At 42.9% G+C, this 12,665-nt stretch overlaps 2 pseudogenes across 2 annotated transcripts; both read left to right on the plus strand.

Annotated features, from left to right (window-relative positions):
• Positions 1–1,050: 1,050 nt before the first annotated feature.
• Positions 1,051–3,221, plus strand: LOC103718723 (tuliposide A-converting enzyme 2, chloroplastic pseudogene; annotated as a pseudogene). Its single transcript, XR_015967387.2, has one exon. The product of XR_015967387.2 is annotated as a tuliposide A-converting enzyme 2, chloroplastic pseudogene (transcript).
• Positions 3,222–10,766: 7,545 nt separating this feature from the next.
• Positions 10,767–12,375, plus strand: LOC103718722 (tuliposide A-converting enzyme 2, chloroplastic pseudogene; annotated as a pseudogene). Its single transcript, XR_015967388.2, has one exon. The product of XR_015967388.2 is annotated as a tuliposide A-converting enzyme 2, chloroplastic pseudogene (transcript).
• Positions 12,376–12,665: the final 290 nt, after the last annotated feature.

Below are 12,665 nucleotides of genomic sequence, written 5' to 3' on the forward strand. Positions count from 1 at the left end.
GCCCGGCCCGGCCCGACTGTCGGGCTTAAATTTTTGTCCAGGCCCGATTCGACTTTATAAATCTGGTCCCAGGCTCGATCCAACAGGCCCGACCCGGCAGTCTTGATTTTTTCTTTGTTTGGAATCTAGAAATGGGCCAGAATGGCCCAACAGCTTAATAGGCTTTCTAAAACTGGATGTATTTTTCTAACTTTACATATAAAACATAGGTCAGGCCGGGCCGGGCTATTTTTAAAAGTTTCCAGATCCGGCCCGATTTTTTGGTCGGGCTGTTTTTCCTGCCTAAGCCTGACCCATGGGCCTTTTTTTAATCCCCAAGTCCGAAAAATTCTGCACCGGGCAGGACGGCCTGGATGGGCCAGGAGGCCCGTGATCAGCTCTGCATAAAACATATTAGAGGTCCTTGGTCAATTTTATTCTTAGATTTTAAGTACAAAAAGGATAGTAACATGAACACATATATAATATTCAAAATAGATTTATTGAATGTTTTATAAGTGTGCATCAGACATTTGGTAAATTAGGTATTAGGTTTAAAAACAAGTCGGACTTCATCCGACAGCATCCATTTCCTTATCCAAACAAAATCAAATTCAAGTAGAAATATTGATATTTAATCCGATTCGAATCCAAATTCGGAGCTTAAAAAACTTTAGAATCCAATGCAAGCTCTCAACCACTAGGCTACAATATAATATTATGATGTGTCATATTTTAATCATTATTTTCATAAAATGACTTTTCTCTTTTAAATAAATGAAAAATAAACATATTTTATTTATTCCTTATGATAATTTCAAAACTTTATTATTAAAAATATTAAAATTAAATTAACTTCTTTGTATTACAATAGATAATCTCCCTAGGAATAGATAATCTATATTTTTTATTTGCAATTTAATTAAAAAATAAAAATGATATTTGATAAAAAATATTAATATTTTCATCTTAAATAATCTTTGAGTTTTAATATGAATATAAATAATATTGGACTTATATTCTTATCTATTTAGAACAAATATAAATATTATTTTTGATATTTTTTAAATTTTTATATTTATTAAAAAATATGAATATAAATATAAATATATCAATATACAATGGTGCTAATAGGTATCATCTATATAGTATTTAGATCCTAATATATATTATGTTATAAAATTATTAATTTAAAAATTATTTGTTAAAACATTTATAGTTGGGATCGAAGGGCCGAATCCTTCACGTGAAAGGAGGATTCACCTTCAAGCAAATCTGTCAGTTTGTACAGTGTTTGCCTCTAATTTATGCAGGGAAGTCAATGAATTTGCTGAATATATCATAAAGGACGATCCAATAAATAATATCATAAAGGACGATCAATCATTCTATCGTTACAACTCACCGACGCCCGGCACCTCATCTCGCATCATATACAGCTGTTCCCACCAAAGTGGGACGGCAATTCACAGCCCTCTTAAAAAAAGCTGCCTTCTAGAGTTGCGAGAAACTCTCCTCTTAAAAAAATATAAAATCGCAAGGAACCCGTCGCAACACAGCTACCAGCCTACCACATACTGACGTCCGTTCCTCTAAGAACCGAATTTTCTAAGAGTACAAGGGCCGGTCTGAGACGGGAAAATACAAATTATTTTGCTATCTCGGGACATCCTCTCCCCTCCTAATTGGCTTTCGTTCTTTATGCTACCTTTATGGTTCTAACTTCTAACCACTCCTTTTTGGTACACCAAACCTTCCTGGCGAACCATCAGCCATTTCTTCCCATCTCCTTTTCTTTTGGTACCCTTGGAGCAGATTACATTCAAACGGTCCACCTAACCTTGCTCTCTACTCCCTATATTTCGTCCGGCCTGGTTTCATCCCTTCATCCCTGCCACCCTGCCCGATGGATCCTGACACCGAAATCCAATTCGAATTCTTACCCCTTATTCGCCAGTACAAGAGCGGCCGCATCGAGCGTTTCTACCTCCCTCGCAAAGCCCCCGCTGCGATCGACCCCGAAACCGGCGTAACCTCCAAAGACGTCGTCATCGACCAGGAAACCGGCGTCTCCGTCCGCCTCTTCCTCCCCAAGCTCGGCGACACCGCTCCGAAGAAGCTCCCGATCTACGTCTACTTCCACGGTGGAGGCTTTGTCATCGGATCCGCCTTCGATCACCTCACCCACGACTACCTCACTCCCCTGGTGGCCAGAGCCAACGTCATCGCGGTCTCGGTGGACTACCGCCTGGCCCCCGAGCACCCGCTGCCTATAGCCTACGAGGACTCCTGGGCGGCGCTCAAGTGGGTGGCGTCCCACGCTGCGGGCGGCGGCACTGAGGCGTGGCTGGCCGAGCAAGGAGATTTTGGACGCATTTTCTTGGACGGCTGCAGCGCGGGGGGAAACATAGCCCATCACATGGCGCTGCGCGCTGGCACAGCGGAGCTCGGACCTGGGGTGAGGATACGAGGGATGGTATTGATCCATCCCTATTTCGCGGGAAGAGACCCGTTTCCTTCGGAGTTGGCGGACATGGGGTTGAAGGAGAAGATGGATGGGTTGTGGGTGTTGGCTTGTCCCGGGACGGTTGGGATGGACGACCCGCTGGTGAACCCACTGGCGGAGGCGGCGCCGAGCTTGAAGGGCTTGGGGTGCGAGAAGGTGCTGGTGTGTGTGGCGGAGAAGGATGTCTTGAGGGAGAGGGGGAGGGCGTATTACGAAGGGTTGAAGAGGAGTGGATGGGGAGGGGTGGTGGAGTGGCTGGAGTCGGAAGGGGTGGGGCACGCGTTCCATGTTCAGAACGACTGTGAACAAGCTTTGGAGCTGATGGAACGTACGGTGAAATTCATCAGTGGCAACTGAAGGCTTTCTGGCTGCTGGAAAAAGGGCCGGTGATGGGAATGGAGAAAGGGATGATAATTAAATTGATGGGAATTGGTAGATGGTTAAATATCTTCCAGCATCCAAAGGAAAGCTCTTAATTTCTATGCTGCTTCTGGTAATGGTGAAATGATTCCCATAACAGAGAGCGCCCATTGTTAGATGGGAAAATAAGAATGAATGGAAAATGTTGTCGATCTCTTCTCTTCTCTTCGGGTCAGTTAGTTGAACTCAGTTTCCTATTTTTATGTTTGCCTGCAGGCTGTGTTCTGTATTTTGTCTTCTTGTTTCTAATTGCTCTTCTGGTAGTCTGGTTCCGTTGGTGGTTGAATAAAAAAATGTGAATGAACTTTTATACTAATGACATTTTTATTTTATAAAAAAAAAAAATCATTCTAGTTGTCTGTGTTTGCATCTTTGTTGACTTTTCCAATTTTCTTACAACCTTGCATATATGTCAACTGAAATGGCAAATTCATCCCTCCACTAAATCTAACTTCTTCAAATTTGTCAAAATTCTAGTAGGTAGTTAAATTCATGCTATTTTAACCTCGGTCATTGTGTTCATCCATTTGCTCTCTGATGCTGCGATTTGTTTCTATAGATATTTATGGTATATGGTGACAACATAACTTGCATCTGTTTTCAGAATGGCTACCAAGTACAATATTAGACTTCCTCCACCCTCCCAGGTTTATAATGTACAACTTGTCTTCATGCGCTCAGTAAATTGAAATGACACCATGACAAATGAAATTGACCTACTATAAGGGAAATTATATATACTGTATTCTAAGTTATACCATATTCTAAGAATTGGTCATGTGTTTCCTAGCAGAAGAACATACAACAAACTGTGCATGATACCATGACAAATGAAATTGACCTACTATAAGGGAAATTATATATACTGTATTCTAAGTTATACCATATTCTAAGAATTGGTCATGTGTTTCCTAGCAGAAGAACATACAACAAACTGTGCATGGGCCACACGTGGAGGAGTTAAAAAAGAGTGGAGGGGAGTAGCTAAGGGTGACAAAGCAGATTGGGTTGGGTTGGATGCAGGCCGAGTTAAAAGCTTGTAAATCCGAACTTGATCTATTCAATAAACGAGTTAAAAATTTAGATTTAAATTTAACCTATTTGTTAAATAGGTGAACTGATCCGATCTACATAACCTATTTACTAAACAGGTAGAATCAGGTTAAACAGGTTAAATAGGTTAAGCGGTTTAATAGGTTAATTGGATTAGATTAAATATGATTGATGGGGAAAGTATTGGATGCCTCGACCTCGGGCCAGACCTACCGCATTGACTTCGGACATAAACCAAAGACAAGAAATTTGGGCCTAGTTGAGCTGCTAACCAATCGTGGCAATGGATTTCGGTTCTGACCGAGGAGGAGACATCAATTGAAGAGAACAATCAACATATGTCGACAAAGACTGACAGTTCTAAAATCGGCATCTTTGGCAGCCCGCAATTGTAGTAGCACCATGGCTTGCGCCCCACCAGCGCTGCTCGTCGCCCACGCGGATGGCTTCTACACCGCGACCGTACTACCGGCTGCTACCTAGCATCATTGCACACTACGTCAAGTCAGGTAACAACAAAATGAGCTCTCTTATATAAAAGGGCAGCCTAGGGAACCTCAAGTATGCGAGATATATGATAGTCTTCAACTATTTACAAAGGGCATATTCTATAGTAATTTATTCTATTGCCATTTTATTCTTATTTAGGCATCAAAAGGTCCTCCGTCGGAAATTCTCCAGCAAGCGTACTTTCTTACAGGCCATAGGAGCCCAGCAACCGACGCATTAACCGGTCTACCAGCTCGCCTCCAGCCAACCTCAGAGTCGACCGAGCTGCTCTTCCACCATGGTACGAATTTGACAGCAACAGATTGGTGCTAGAGAAAAGGCCACCCCTCAGCTATATCAACATCAATCGAATGAGAGACAACCAACATGATGTTGTGAGGAGCCCATGACGCATCGTATGCTTCACAACGCCGTGCTTAGACCTCCCGAGGGTTGTTGCGAGGTCCGAACCTATTCCATTGGAGCAACCCGCCACGCATGTAGACAATTAGTAGTTCAACCTGCTCACTCAATAGATGCAGGCTTTGACCACGGTGGTCCAGGGTCTGCGACAAATAGTGGCGTGAGTACAACGACTCTAGAGGTTTGCAACCTAGAACAGTCGGTTGCGATATCGACGATGAAGAGCGGCCTACGGCTGTCAAGCTTCATTTTCTCCTTAGAAAAGTGCTTCCCTATCGACTTAGCCGAAATGCTGGTGCCTCGATAAGTATGCCAACACGGAGGAAGCCATGGCATCCCATCGTAAGTCTACTGGTGGGAGACCCTCTAAGGAGGTAAGAGGGGATGCAAGGAGCGAAGCGAGCTGAGGAGTGTTTTGCCTTGGCACGAGTGGGGCTCACGATGGCTCGAGACCAACCTCAAAAGTTTGAGAGGTACACCCCCTCATTGCCCTGAGAACCTAGATCTTCATGGAGATCAAAGATCGGGGCTACCTGTTCCCTTCGCATTCGATGAAGAGACCGACGACCAAGAGAGGCCAGAAGAAGTACTGCTGCTTCCTCCAAGATTGCGGCCACGACATCGAGGAGTTCATTCAGCTCTAGGACGAAATCGAAACACTCATTCAAAATAGGTGGCTGGACTGGTACGTACACACTCGACATGGCTGAGGAGCACCCGTCACGATCTAATCTGCCACCCCCGGAACAAATCAACAATCACTTTATCAACATGATTGCTGGCGGTCCCGCCGAGGTCCCGAGGATCTCGTGCAGCCGAGCTTCCCAAGAAGTCGAAACTATCTAGAAGAACCAGCGCACAGGAGACATCATCACTTTGTCTAACGCCGACCTAGGAGGAGTTCAAACTCCTTATGACGACCCATTTTTATTTCTCTTACTATCATAAATATAATGTAAAGAGAATACTTATTGATAATGGAAGCTTAGTAGATGTATTATTTTATGATGCATTTTGAAGAATGAGACTGCCTGTTTAACAGCTTTAAAAGGTCAACACTCCTCTCATTGGCTTCTCGGAAGACTGGATTTTCATAGGAGTGATCAATCTACCGGTCACTGCGGGAGAAAAACTTTGAAGTAACACTTTGAGGCTCCACTTTGCTAGCCGACCTGATCTGAATGCTTTCTAAGCTATGGTACCCACCTACTACTTGCTCATGCGATTCTTCACAAGCCGCAGAGTGGGAGAAATCCAAGGTAACCAGATGATAGCTCGCCAGTGATACATGGCTACCCTCAAAGAAAAGAAGCCGGTAAAAACTCCACCAATCGAGAGGCTGGACATTAGGGACAAGCTCAAGGAGCAGTAAGGAAAACTGATCGAAGAGTTGGTGTAAGCCCCCTTGCAGCCTGATTGGACCGTGCAAATCGGCTTGAGCTTAGACAAAGAGGACTGAGCCAGGATGATCGATTTCCTCCAAGACAATACTAATGTGTTCGTCGGTGGGTTGCTGACATGCTAGGTATAAGCCTCGAGGTGGTCATTCGCAAGCTCAACATGGATCCGACTCACCAACCTGTACGGCAGAAGAAAAGAAACTTTGCCGTAGAAAGGCACTAGATCATAAACTAAGAGGTCGATAAGCTTTTGGAGGATAACTTTGTTCGCGAGGTAAGCTACCTTGACTGGCTAGCCAATATTATACTTGCCTGAAAGATAACTTCCCATTATCTAGGGTTCATCAGCTCGCAGATGCAACCTCAGACATCAGTTGTTTACCTTCATGAAGGCATTCTCTGGGTACAACCAGATTCCAATGGCGCCCGAGGATAAGAAGATGACTTTTCTTACCAACAGAGGCCTCTATTGCTACAAGGTAATGCCCTTTGGCTTATAGAATGCAATGGGTCATTTACCAGTGACTCGTCAACAAAATCTTCAACTAGCAGATCGGCCAAAATATAGAGGTGTACGTAGACAATATGCTCGAGAAAAGCTGACTAGCGGAGCCGCACATCAGTGATCTAGAGGAGATTTTTGTAACCCTTAGAAGGTACCAAATAAAGATCAACCCAATGAAATTGTCTTTGGGGTCACTTCGGAAAAATTTCTAGGGTTCATAGTCACGCAACACGGCATTGAAGCGAATTCGAAGAAGATCCGAGCAGTGCAGGACATGCAGCCCCTAAAGACCATCAAACAAGTTTAACATCTAACTGGTTGGGTCGCAAAATTGATGAGGTATGTTTTTAGATCGACAGAGCACTGCCTACTATTCTTCAAGGCCCTAAAGCACCCAAAAGACTTCTAATAGATTGAGAAGTCTCAAGAGGCCTTTGTCCAACTAAAAGAGATCTCAGCTCGTTGCCCTTCCTCACAAAGCTACAGGTCGGAGAAATGCTTTATCTGTACTAGCCATTTCTCTCGCTGCTATGAGTTCGGTCCTAATTCGAGAAGAAGGATGCTAGAAACCAATCAAATATGCAAGTCAAATCTGCGCGACGCCAAGACCAGACACCCTATATTGGAGAAAACAATCCACACCCTCATCATCTCGGCCCGAAAGCTCCGATAGTATTTTCAGGTCCATTTTGTCACAGTCTTGGTTGACCAGCCGATGAGACAAGTTCTCTAGAAGCCTGAAAATGCAGGTTGTCTAGCAAAGTGGACCGGGGAGCTCAGAGAGCTCGACCTGGAGTATCGACCTTGGCCATTATTAAGGCGCAAGTGTTGGCAGACTTTCTAGTGGAGTGCACCATCTCTGATGAAGATCCAGACAAGCTTCCCAAAAAGATGAAGCGATGGAGTAGTTGTGGTTCTGCACATAGATGGGTCATCAGGCCTGGCAGGCAGCAAAGCTGGGTTTACATTCACCAGTGTGGATGGACTAATCACTGAGTACGCTCTGCGGTTCGAATTCTCCGCCTCAAAAAATGAGGCCGAGTATGGAGCATTCATCATCGGGCTTAAGCTCTCCACTTCAACAGTTGAAGGTTTTCGGCGACTCGCAATTGGTGGTCGACCAAGTGCGAGGAGAATTCGAGGTTCAAGGGCTCTTAATGATCAAATAACTACAAAAGATAAAGAACATCACCTCGGCCTTTTGTGATTTTGACATACAACAAATCCCTCACATGGAGAATGCGAGGGTCGACCCGCGGTCAAAATTAGCCAGCTCGGAGATAGCTGAGTTAACCAAAGCCATCTACCTTGAAGTCCTAGAATCACCAAGCATCAACGAGCCCGAGGTTGTGCTAAATGCTGATATCGAGCCGTTCTTGAAGAATGGAAAATCCCGTACCACTTGCTTTCGCCAAGACTTGTTTACACTAAACAATTATTTAAGATACAACAACGTGACACCTCCTCCATCTCTTCCTCTCTCTCTCTCTCAAAAAAAAAAAAAAAATCTCGCACCGCTTTCCCAGCCTTTCCTTATACTCCAAATCTTTATTAGCTTTCAAATCCCTATCGCAAACATGTGCATGTGGTCCTCCTGAAGTATGGATTCTCGTGGGCCGTGGGGCTTCTCCTTGACTCCTTGGGCAAGTCTGGAGAGCAGGATGGTTAAAAAACCGTAGTTGTTGACAACCATAGGTTGCAGTCCTTCGTCAAGTTTGTCATTCTGGTATGCCTGACCCAATCCCAGGCTTTCCAGCATCGCATCCATCAGATGCAAGGCCACTCTCCTGCATTCAGCCGTGCATTGCACCATCTTTTCCCTGACAAGAAACATCAAACTTGGTGGTTTAGGACATATTCTAATGCTATTTCTAGTATAATGTTCCGCAAGCTCAAAGAATGGTATCAGTGAGGCAAGAGCTTTCCTCAAACTCTATGCCCATCCCCTATTCCCCTCCATGAGTGGGTCTAGTTCTGGCCACTGGATCCACAAGGCTACAGGTGCGCTTTTGAAAATAGAAGGCTACAGGTATGTCAACCACAATCCAATCAGCAAGCACATCATACTAGAGATATGTTGTGTTTCCCCTCTCCTTTTCCAGGCCTATTTCTCCCCTCTCATTGAGTTGTGTTCCCCTATCCACACTTATTGGGATGTTTACTGGGTGTTAAGAACAGCTCTGAGATCCACATTTTCTATGCATGTCAGGGAAGTTGCACACAGGATGAAATGCGTGCAGCCACGAATCCTAAACTTGTCCACTGTAAAGAAAGAAGAAAAAAAAGGTGGTCGACCGTTTTAAATGATAGAAACCTTCTGACGAAGCTTTTCCTTATTTTCGTGATAGAAACTGTAGCTAGCAGTTTCTCCATTAATGCTTGAAAAGGATCTACTATTACGATGATCTAGAGCACAAATTCCCTACAATTTTGGCTGTAAAAAAATTCTATAGTTAACATATATATGGGGCATGCTTTTCATGTATAAGTTGGATCCACATTACTACATCGAGATGTTTGTCTGATTTTAAATAAAAATCAATCAGTTTTGGATCCCAACAAACTTAATTGGTAAAATCAATCAATATTGGATACCAATGGCCTAGGTTTCAATTCTGTCATTATCTTAATTTGGACTAGGTAGACTGTAACTTCTTAAAATCTATCCATACTTAGAAGGTTTGAAGAATTGCTATTGATTTACTGCCCAAGAGGTACTGTAATTACCATCATCTCTTATAGGTAATTGAGCCTACTAATTTAATGGCCAAATACCATTGTTTTAAGCCAAGGTACAAAAAATGTTTAAAATAGATTTTGCATAAAATCTCATTGAATTATCTATTGTACAAGAAAAATATGGTTTTTCCTTTTGCATAAAACATATTAGAGGTCCTTGGTCAGATTTAATTCTTAGATCTAAGTACAAAAAGGGCGGTAATATAAATACATATCTAATATTTGAAATAGATCTAATGGATGTTTTATAAGTGTGCATCAGATACTTAGTAAATTAAGTATTAGGGTTGAAAACAAAGTCGGACTTCATCTGACTACAACCATTTTCTTATCCAAAGAGGATCAAATTCAAGTATAAATGCTGATATATGATCGGATTCAGATCCAAATTTGGTAGAAACTTTTAAAATCCAACGCAACCTCTCAAGTACTAGGCCACAATATAGTATTATGATATTTCATATTTTAATTATTATTTTCATAAAAAGACTTTTCTCTTTGATAAAAATGAAAAATAAACATATTTTATTTATTCCTTATGATAGTTTCAAAACTTTATTATTAAAAATATTAAAATCAAATTAACTTCTTTGTATTTGTGAATTCATATATAATTTTTCCTACAATCTCTCTAGGAATAGATAATCCATATTTTTTATTTGCAATTTAACTAAAAAATAAAAATGATATTTGATACAAAAAAATATTAATATTTTCATCTTAAATAATCTTTGAGTTTTAATATGAATATAAATAATACCAGACTTATATTCTTATATGTTTAGAACAAATATAAATATTAAGTTTGGTATTCTTTCAATATTTATATTTATTAAAAAATATAAATATATCAATATTCAATGTGCTCCGGTGCTAATAGATATCGTTCATATATAATGTATTTAGATCCTAATTTATATTATTTTATAAAATTATTAATTTAAAAATTATTTGTTAAAACATTTATGGTTGGGATCACAGAGAAGGGCCGAATCCTTCACGTGAAAGGAGGATTCAACTTCAAGCAAATCTCTTGGTTTGTACAGAGTTTGCCTCTAGATTTTTGCGGGCAAGTCAATGAATTTGCTTAATATATTTTGAAGTTTATGCAAGATGTGATCCAATAAATAATATCATAAAGGACGATCTATCATTCTTTCATCACAACTCACCAGTCACCAGGGCACCTCACCTTGCATCGTGTACAGCTGTCCACCAAAGTGGGACAACAATTCACAGCCCTGCGCTGCACTCAATTGGTAGGGGACAAGCTCTCCCCTACCAATTGGCTTTCGTTCTTTATGCTATCTGGATGGTTCTAACCACTCCTTTTTGGTACACCAAACGTTTCTGGCGAACCATCGGCTGGTTCTTCCCATCTCCTTTTCTTTTGGCACCCTTGGAGCAGATTACATTCAAACGGTCCACCTAACCTTGCTCTCTACTCCCTATATTTCGTCCGAGCTGGTTTCATCCCTTTATCCCTGCCACCCTGCCCAATGGATCCTGACACCGAAATCCAATTCGAATTCTTCCCCTTCATTCGCCAGTACAAGAGCGGCCGCATCGAGCGTTTCTACTTCCCTCGCAATACCCCCGCTGCCTTCGACCCCGAAACCGGCGTAACCTCCAAAGACGTCGTCATCGACCCGGAAACCGGCGTCTCCGTCCGCCTCTTCCTCCCCAAGCTCGGCGACATCGCTCCGAAGAAGCTCCCAATCTACGTTTACTTCCATGGTGGAGGCTTTGTCATCGGATCCGCCTTCGATCCCCCCTCCCACCACTACCTCACTCCCCTGGTGGCCAGAGCCAATGTCATCGCGGTCTCGGTGGACTACCGCCTGGCCCCCGAGCACCCGCTGCCTATAGCCTACGAGGACTCGTGGGCGGCGCTCAAGTGGGTGGCGTCCCACGCTGCGGGCGGCGGCACTGAGGCGTGGCTGGCCGAGCACGGAGATTTTGGACGCATTTTCTTGGACGGCTGCAGCGCGGGGGGGAACATAGCCCATCACATGGCGCTGCGCGCTGGCACAGCGGAGCTCGGACCTGAGGTGAGGATACGAGGGATGCTATTGATCCATCCCTATTTCGGGGGAAGAGAACCGTTTCCTTCGGAGTTGGCGGACATGGGGTTGAAGGAGAAGATGGACGGGATGTGGGTGCTGGCTTGTCCCGGGACAGTTGGGATGGACGACCCACTAGTGAACCCGCTGGCGGAGGCGGCGCCGAGCTTGAAGGGATTAGGGTGCGAGAAGCTGCTGGTGTGCGTGGCGGACAAGGATATCTTGAAGGAGAGGGGGAGGGCGTATTACGATGGAGTGCAGAGGAGCGGATGGGGAGGGGAGATGGAGTGGTTGGAGTCGGAGGGGGAGGGGCACGGGTTCCATGTTCAGAAGTTCAACTGTGAGAAAGCTGCGGAGCTGATGGAACGTACGGTGAAGTTCATTCGTGGAAGCTGAAGGCTTTTTGGTGCTGGGAAAAGGGCTGGTGATGGGAAATGGAGAAGGGGATGGTAATTCCATTGATGGGATTTGGTAAATGGTTGGTTAGCTTCCAGCATCCAAAGGAAAGCTCTTAATTTCTATGGTGCTTCTGGGAATGGTGAAGTGATTCCCATAACAGAGAGTGCCCATTGTTAGATGGGAAAATAAGAAATGAATCGAAAATGTTGTTGATCTCTTCTTTTCGGGTCAGTTAGTTGACCTCGGTTTCCTATTTTTATGTTTGCCTTCTGGCTAACCGTTCTGTATTTTGACTTCTTGTTTCTAATTGCTCTTCTGGTAATCTGGTTCCGTTGGTGGTTGAATAAAAAAATGTGAATGAACTTTTATAATAATGACATTTTTATTTTATAAGAAAAATCAGTCTAGTTGTCTGGTTTGCATATTTGTTTACTTCTCCAATTTTCTTATAACCTTGCATATATGTCAAATGAAATGGCAAATTCATCCCTCCACTAAATATAACTTAATTGCTTCAAATTTATCAAAATTCTAGTAGGAAGTTAAATTCATGCTATTTTAACTTCGGTCGTTGTGTTCATCCATTTGCCATCTGATGCTGCAATTTTGTTGTATAGATATTTATGGTATATGGTAACTACATAACATGCATCTATTTTCAGAATGGCTGCCAATTACAATATTAGACT

This window comes from Phoenix dactylifera, chromosome 7 (assembly GCF_051530095.1).
Source record: "Phoenix dactylifera cultivar Ajwa chromosome 7, Ajwa_hap1_PhDact_Kaust_v1.1, whole genome shotgun sequence".
NCBI lineage: Eukaryota > Viridiplantae > Streptophyta > Magnoliopsida > Arecales > Arecaceae > Phoenix > Phoenix dactylifera.